The sequence below is a fragment of the Urocitellus parryii genome, chromosome 11 (genome assembly GCF_045843805.1).
Source record: "Urocitellus parryii isolate mUroPar1 chromosome 11, mUroPar1.hap1, whole genome shotgun sequence".
Taxonomy (NCBI): domain Eukaryota; kingdom Metazoa; phylum Chordata; class Mammalia; order Rodentia; family Sciuridae; genus Urocitellus; species Urocitellus parryii.
The window spans coordinates 36,612,231-36,620,114 of record NC_135541.1 but is presented as its reverse complement, the minus strand read 5'-3'; positions in this window follow the sequence as shown (position 1 = coordinate 36,620,114).

Below are 7,884 nucleotides of genomic sequence, written 5' to 3'. Positions count from 1 at the left end.
GGAGGGGAAAAAATAAAGTTTCATGGCAGACATGCAAGAAGAAAAGCAATTGCAGGAATATGATCCCAAGTGCAAGTTTATACACAAGTACTGTGCCAATAACGTCAGAGGGCTTAGGCAAATGGTTGCTGTGAATTCAACTGGGGCCCGGTTCCTGTGTTAAATCCCTACTCCCAACCAGAGGGTGTTGGGAGAGGGGATCTTGGGGAAGGGACTGGGGTCAAAAGAGATCATGAGAGTGTGCACCTCCTGGTGGGATTTGTCCCCCTGTAAGAGGTGACACCAGAGAGCTTTCTCTCTCTGCCAGTGAGAACACAGCAAGCAGGCAGCCATTTGTAACCTGGAAGAGGACCCTCACCAGAATCCCATCATGCAGGCACCCTGATCTGGAACTTCCAGCCTTCTGAATAATGCCCACTGTGTAAGCCACCCAGTTTTTGTTATAACAGCCTGACCTGACTAATATAATGGAGCTCCTACACTGAGCTTTCATCTTACTGACAAGATCAGAATTGGGGAGTACATTAAGCAGAGACACATTCAAGTGGCTGATTCTTGGTAGAGTTGATCATTAAGGATGGAAAGGACATGTGAATCTCCGTCAGGGATCCTGCACTAAAAAGATGAAATTGTCCAATTATCTGGAGAACAGAATAGTACTAACCAGATTACTGCCAGCAAAACTGAAAATCAGTAGCACTATGGCAAAGTCCAGGTGGGTGGCAGGTGGAGAGAGAACAACTTAGTTTATTGTGAACTGCATTTCTCTTTACGGAGCAGTTTTATTTTTAATTGCTAAGTGTCTAGTTGAACAGTTATTACTGAAATTTATTTTTGTAATAAAAGCTCTTTGTTAAATCACAGTTTTATTAACAGGGACGTGAACTCGATTTTTGCTATAATAAATAAGGTACTGAAACACTTTTTAAATTTGAAGGGGGAAAAAAAAAAGCCTCCCACTCACTCCTCCAAACATTAATGTGACTATTAGGCAGAAAAGAAAGTGACCTTAATTGGATTGTATATGAACTCATGAGCTAATTAAAATGCACAATAAGTTAAAAAAAAAAAAAAAAAAAAAAACTCCTGAGGTCCTTGTGTTGAACATGCCAAAGGTTTGCATAGCTTCAGGAGCCTGGTGCTCTGAATTTAGTTTGATCTCCAAAGAGCCGTGTGACAGGGGCAGATATCTTGCTCTCTCTGGCTTTTAGTTTTCCCATCTTTTAAAAACAAAACAAGCCAGGCCTGGTGGCGAAAGCCTGTAATCCCAGTGGCTGAGGCAGGAGGATTATGAGTTCAAAGCCAGCCTCAGTGACAGCAATGTGCTAAGCAACTCAGTGAGCCCTGTCTCTAAATAAAATACAAAATAGGGCTGGGGATGTGGCTCAGTGGTTGAATGTCCCCCAAATTCAATCCCCAGTACCCAAAAAACAAAACAAAAAACAACAAAACAACAACAAAACACACACAAGAAAGCTGAATTTCTCAGCTCTGACAGGAATTTAGCTCCACTCAATAACAGGTAGCTCTGAAAGATGAACTCCTGGACCTGGCAGACAATGAAGCCTCCGGGACAGAGACACTGTGTGCAACGCGGCAGGTGGACCTCAATCATTCTGCATGAAAGAAGCCAGACTAGACAAGAGAACATGTACAACTCTACCAAGTGCACACTAATCTGTGGTGACAGAAAGCTGTGGTTGCCTGGAGGAGAGGGTGCCAGAGGGGGCCACAAGGAAGCCATCACAGAGGGGCACAAGGAAGCTTTGGGGCATGACAGACAGGTTCACTCTCGGTGATAATGGAGTCTCACGTGTCGAAACACCAAATTAGACGCAAAAAAAAAAAAAAAAAAAGACCAAAAAGTTTCCACAGTAAGAAATCTGTTAACGCAGTCAAGTGAGTTAAGATTTGGTAGAAGGGGTCAGGGTAAACAGTAGGACACCACGTGGCTGATGGTGAGACACAGTGACGATGCCTGCCATTTCATTCCCACTCAGCTTCACTTAGTGACCAACGATTATGAAGCCCAGAGTTCTTCCAAGTCCTGGCCTGCTTCCATCGTCCCTTCCCAGTGGTGGAACTGGGCAGCCTATGTTCCAGTTTTGGGCCCATCTTCTGGAAGATGAGGAGAGTAACCCAGATGCAGGGCTGTTGTAGGGTAAGATGACACATCCATGAGGTGCTCATGAGAGCAGAGCCTCCGTAGATGGTGACATGGAGGAAAGAATTATCCCCTGCACCTGCTAGACCTTGTGTGTACTGCCTTCCCAGCAGCTGGGGGTCCTGAGAAGAAAAACAAAGATCCTGCAGGTGGGTCATTCTTAAGTCTTGCACGCGGGAAAAAATGAGGCATCCACCAGGCCCAGGCATGGCCCCATCTCAGCCCCTAACACATCCATTTAAGGAGGTCTCTTACTCAGGAGTCCAGCTAAGACCATCCTCACCAGCTTTCCAGAAATTGTTTCAGGATCCCCAGGAGAGACAGGCCTTACTCAAAAACAAGTTTTAACCATCTGAAAAGTTCATTGAATCTATATTTTGAAAGCCTGGGGAGTAACAATAAACACAGTAGAATATAAATGCATTTGAAAGGAAACTCAGATATACATTTAAAAAGAAAGGAAGTCACAGTGCAGACCCAGGACAAAGGGCAGCTTGCCATTGAGGGAGCAAAACATTCAGGAGGTTTTGTTAGCTGAGTTTTTAATGGAGAGTACAAAGTTCCTTTGATCTTGGAGGAGCTGCTTCCATCCTCCATGAGGCCTACCATCCCAGGGAGGCACAGACACAGGGAGGCCAGCTTGGGTGGGGAGGTGCCCTTGCAGCTACAGCTGCAAGGTGGACGGTGGATGATGGATGGTGGATGGTGGACAGTGGATGGTGGATGGTGGAGGGTGGGTGGTGAATGGTGGGCAGCCTGCAGCTCGTGTGGTAGCCCAGGTGGAAGGAGCTGCATGAGGAGGCCCTATCTCATTCCAGTAAGTGTCACATGGGTGCCTACCCTGTGTCAGGCACTGCTTGAAACCCTTTCCACCATTCTTCTGTTATCTTGAATAATCCTGATAACCCTGTGAGGGCAGGTGCTATTATTCTCTCTCTTTTACGGAAGAGAAAACTGAGTCTTGGTCAAGGTCACACATGCAGGGTTGGGAGGAGGGCAGGGAGCTGAGACGCAGACTAGAAGAATCATTACAAGGGACTTTTTTGTTAATAAAGCACTAATTTTAAGATGTGCCTTCAAGTGCATTGGTTCCCTAATCCCTAGAAAGATACAGGCATAAGGACACTCCATCAGTGTATGACAAATGATGATGACACATGAGGAGACAGTGCCATGACCCCTGACATTGGGGCAACCCCACACTTTACAGATGAGAAAACTGAGTCTGAAGGCTCAACAACTGAACAGCCTGGCGGGGGCCCCTCTGTTAGCCCAGAGGTGGGATTTGAACTCAGGTTTCCAGGATAGTAGCTTTGCTCATAACACTTTTTTTTTTTTTTTTTTTTTTTTGTACTGGGGATTGAACCCAGGGAGTGCTAAGCCACATCCCCAGCATTTTTTTTAAAAATATTTATTTTTTTAGTTTTCGGCGGACACAATATCTTTGTTTGTATGAGGATCGAACCCGGGCTGCACGCATGCCAGGGCGCTACCGTTTGAGCCACATCCCCAGCCCCCCAGCATTTTTTTATGTTTTATTTTGAGAAAGGTTCTCACTAAGTTGCATAGGGCCTTGATAAATTGCTGAGGCTGGCCCCAAAATTGTAGTCCTCCTACCTCAACCTCCTAAGTTGCTGGGATTCTAGGTGTGCATCACCACACCCGGCTTGCCCTCAATTCCTCAAGAACTATTAAGAGTACCTTTCACTCAGGCCTGGGAACCAAAGCCAGTGATATGGTTTGGATATGGGTTTTAATGTTCCGAGGTGAAATGATTGGCATTCTCATAGCTATAACGTAATCAGTGGATTAATCCTTTTGATGGATTAATAATTTGAAAGGACTACTGGGCATGCCCTTGGGGATTCTATCTGGCTCTGAGCGTATTCTCCCTCCCTCCCTCTCTCCCTCTCTCTCTCTCTCTCTCTCTCTCTCTCTCTCTCTCTCTCTCTCCCATGAGCTGCCATGAGCTGCTAGCTTTCTTCCACCAAGCCCTTCTGCCCTGATATTCCACCTCACCTCTAGCGCAGAGCAATGGATTTGAACTGAACTTCTGAAATCATGAGCCCAAAATAAACTTTTCCTCCTTTAAGTTGTTTTTGTCAGGTATTTTGGTCACCGTCCCGCAAAACTGACAAACACCCCCAGAGGCAGAGGCTCTTGTTGAGGGCGCAGCAAAGGCGAGACCCTCTCCGCTGCCTCCTGTCAGACAAGCAGCAGCCCTAGGTGTCAGGCTCAGCAGACACCCCACTTTCTCTGCCCTGCTCAGCACGGGCAGCATGACTCAGGAGAGTGAAGGGGGCTTTTTCAAAGCCCTTGACACCTGCCCATTGAGAAAAAAGCATCCAGGAGGGGAGGGGACCGTTAAAGGAATGTGCTATTCAAAAGATTTTGGGTGAGGAAGGCTCCTGATCAGATCTGGAAATGCAGCAGGGTGATGGAGCTGGGAGTCAGGGGCGGGGGCAATCATCTGCACAGTCCTCCCAGGAAACAGAAATAAGGACCCAGTCAGGGAAGCCCTCAGGAGAGGACTGTTCAAAGTGTCCCCCTGGGAAGGGCTCCTGCCACTCTTCTCTCTCAGAACCACATTATGCACCAGTTCTTTAGGACCGTGTTCTCAAAAAGGAAGGACTGGCATCTACACTGGGGCAGGGATAAACTGGCATGTCCTTACCGTGAGCGCTGCCCAGCAATAAAAAGCCACAGTTGCAACACTCCATATCTCAAATCATTCAAAACTATAGCAGTAGAGAGATGGGTGGCCAGGGCCAGGGAAAGGGGACGAGATCGACTGCCCAGGATCCTAGTGGAACGTTGACATTTTGTCAAGACTTCTCAGACTGTGTTAAATTGACAAGTTTTATTGTCTGTGGATTTTATCTCAATACAGTCGACTGAAAATCACTGGGGAACAAAGAAGGGTGACTTTGTTGTGGTTAGATCCCAGTCCCTGCCTTGATGGTTCCATGGGAAGGGCCCCTTTAAGGTCTTCTGGGAAGATCCAGTGCCCACTGGTGCTCACACTTCTGTGTGAATGAATAAATCCAGAGACAGCTTTACTAGGTCACAGCTCCCGCAGATGACATGATGGCAGGCTGGGCAGCAGACACTCTCCTGGCTGAGTGCCCGAGGACTGCCTGCCTCCTGCACCCCAGCCCCACTGAGCCATCCTGAACACCAAGCCCTGGCCAGGCACTGGGCACAGGGCCCTTCCCTGGGGGACTCACATGGGAGCGGGGGTGGCAGAGCCACCTGCAGACAGTCCTGAGGCAGGAGGCAAAGGGCATCCTGGACTGCAGACTTCCTGTGAGAGGTGACATTCTGGCTACCCTGGGACAGGGTTAAGGAGAAGTAGACCAGTGTGGGGTCAGGGTGATACTACAGACCAGGGGAGACACAGGGCAGACTGGCATTGGGGCAGGGACACAAGTAATTCACTCTTCCTGGAGAATAATGACGGTTAGCACCCTCTTGGATCTTGAAAGCTCATGAGCCTCTTAGACTTTGGGCTTTCCTGAGGCAATGGAGGGGTGGGGGGGATCCCTGGGGAGCAATGTCATTTGTGTACATGCATGCGCGCGCGCACACACACACATACACATACCTCTTCCTGCAGTTGCCAAGCTGAGCAAGGAGAAGAGCTTGCTACAACACCTGTCCCCTTCTCAGCTGGTGCCACAGTGCACCTTCTCTGTGTGCTACAGGACAGTTAGCCCACAGGAATCCAAGGCTTTGTACATGCTAAGCACATGAGCAACCACTGGGCTATACCCTAGCCCCTCGAGGTGGACGCCTACTACAGGGCACTGAACTTGTAAAAGGATGTACAGCCATGAAAACCCACTCAGAAACTCTGTGAAGTTGGAAAATGGCTCAATCCCGTGTCACAGGACAGCAGTGTCTTGAAAGTGTGAAGAGATGTGTCTAGAGAGCCATTTTGTAGTGAGCCAAGGTAGGGGCCAAGGCTGGAGCCGGCACATTCTCTCCATGCTGCAGAAGACAGGGAAGAGAAGACATCATTTACACGTTTCTGTGGACAGAGGCCTAACCCCTCCCCTGGGCTGCCACCTGCCCATACCCAGGAGTACTGCCTGGTGGGTCAGGAAGTCCCAAGGTCTGAAGAGCAGAAAAGTCCTGTAGCCTTCCGAGTCTCTACCTACAGCTCAAACTTGAACTCTGGGGACGCCATTTGTGGCTATGACCAGCAGGGGGTGCTCCAGGACAGATGACTTCTTTGGACTCTTGTCACTGTCATTCCCCCCAAAACTGTGTCCTTCATACACTCAAAGGAATGTCCCTGCTTTTCTTCCCAAAGCCCAGCTAAATGTCTTCCATGATGGTGTTCAGAGAAGCCCTTCTGTGCCTGGCACCTGTGACCAGGCCTGGTGCTGTAGAAAGTTCCTTGAAAAGCCCCGGCAGGAGAAACTTTTCCCCAGAGAATTGGCTATTTCAGGAAATGAGACAGACAATCTTGGGTGGGGACTGGGGAGATGCTGATTTGAAGGTGTTCCTAGAGAGCCCCAGTGAGCATTCACCAGGGTGGTGCCTGTTCAACCAACCCCCCACCCCTCAGCCCCTCACTCTCAGGGGATTTCATGGCAGAAGAGGTATGAGAACCTTGGGAAGCTTCTCTCATGACACCCACACTGAGGCCTTGGCCTCCCTAGAGCTAGGGTAGGGCTGGCTCTGATCCAAGGCCAAGAGCATGGGTCAGGTCCATCCTGAAATGAGTTCAAGGTTAGCTCAGAACTGCCCTGGGTGGGCAGAGGGCACAAGGGATCTGGAGGGAGGTCTCTTAGAGTCTCTGTAAGCAGCCCGCCTTGCTCAGGAGGGCTCACTACAGATACTTGTCACAGAAGCAGAGTTCAGGGCTGTAATTAGGTACTTCACACAGCAAAATTAATCCCACGCCTACTTAAAGATGCGTGTGATGGCGATTCTGTGGATGATAACTGGGCAGAAATAGAAAGCGTGGTGTAAATGATGTTAATGCTGCTTTGGCTCAGCAGGTCTCCTTCTCTACTAGTCCAGTGCTTCCCGGTCTCAGGCAGGCTGGGCTGTTTCTCCTGACACCAGTTTTGTGGTCATCCTGCCCACCCTGACAAAGGCATGGATTTCTTGGGGAACATCTTTCCCTGGATTGCAGTACCCATGGTTTAGGTGGTACCCAGCCTCGGAGATGAGCACATAACACAAACGTGGCATACTGCACACACCTGTGCCCTAGTGGTGACTGAGGAATGGGCATGCAAACCAGTCCCAGTCAATGGAACTCAACTCCTGGATTCTGATTAGATCTGACCGATGTGGGAAAACTGAACCAACATGTAGAGATAGTGTGCCTAAGAGTTATGAAGACAGGAAAATAAATAAATAAAGCAGAGAGACTAGGTCCTTTCAATATTGCTTGATCTCCTGGACCCGGCCATGTCTGAAGTAAGCCTCTGAACCTTTTAGTTATGTGAGCCAATCAATTATTTTTTTTATTAATTTTTAAATTTGTTTTAATTAGTTATACATGACAGTAGAATGCATTTATGTACTTTGATATTAAATTCAATCTTTTTCTTAAGCCAATTTGAGTTAGGTTGATGTCACCTGCAACTAAAAATATCCCATCTTCTATATATTAGGGAAGTTTAAGTCCAAAGGGAGAGAGGTGGGGAGTAAGAGGGAACCGGTCAGACATGAGAGCCTGAACCTAGGAGAGAGAAAAGTGG